The sequence below is a fragment of the Aptenodytes forsteri genome, unplaced genomic scaffold, assembly GCF_000699145.1.
Source record: "Aptenodytes forsteri isolate BGI_AS27 unplaced genomic scaffold, ASM69914v1 Scaffold126, whole genome shotgun sequence".
Taxonomy (NCBI): domain Eukaryota; kingdom Metazoa; phylum Chordata; class Aves; order Sphenisciformes; family Spheniscidae; genus Aptenodytes; species Aptenodytes forsteri.
In genome coordinates, this window is record NW_008794599.1 from 2,198,535 (window position 1) to 2,199,295 (window position 761).

Here is a 761-nt window from a genome sequence, read left to right on the forward strand (position 1 = left end):
GTTGTGGTGGGGGAACCTCGGGACTTCCCGGCTGCTATTTGGGCTGAAAAACCTTGATTTTTATCCAGCCGCCCCGAGCTAAGCACCTGCCTGGGTGTTTTCCCCCCGCTCCAGCCCATCTGCCAGGATTTTTTCCTCTATGGAAAAAAATACCTTTAAATTTGCCTTTAAAAATACCCTTAAATTTTTCCCCATGGAAAAAAATACCTTTAAATTTACCTTTCAATTTTTTTCCCTATGGAAAAAAATACCTTTCAATCCCCGCGCGCCTACAGCCACCTCAATGTTCAACCCCGCCCCTACGTCAACCACCCCATCCTCCCCTAAAATCGCATCATTTCACCCCCAAAAAAGCTGCTTTCCGACTCAAGGCTCAGCCCGAACCCACCCAAAACCAGCATCTTCCCCCCCAAAACCCCACCCGACCCTATAAGCTATTAACCGTACGGGGAATTAAGGGCTGGAGGCGGCTGGGGTTTGATGACCCCGCTTGATAGGATTAAGGCGCTGGAGTCATGTGAAACCCAGACCCAAATTAAATCCCAAGAGACCAAGCTTGGGATTTAAAATACACAGCGGGAATCTGGCCGGAAAAAACGACCCCTAAAAACCTCGGAAAAAGGTCAAGGAGCACCTCGGCGATGCGACGCAGCTACCCGGCCCTTTTTTTTTTTTAAATTTTTGTTGGGTTGGTTTTTTTTTTTTTTTTTTCCCTTGAAAGAGATTTTTTCTTTTTTTGGGGTCTTGCAAAAAAACCACTC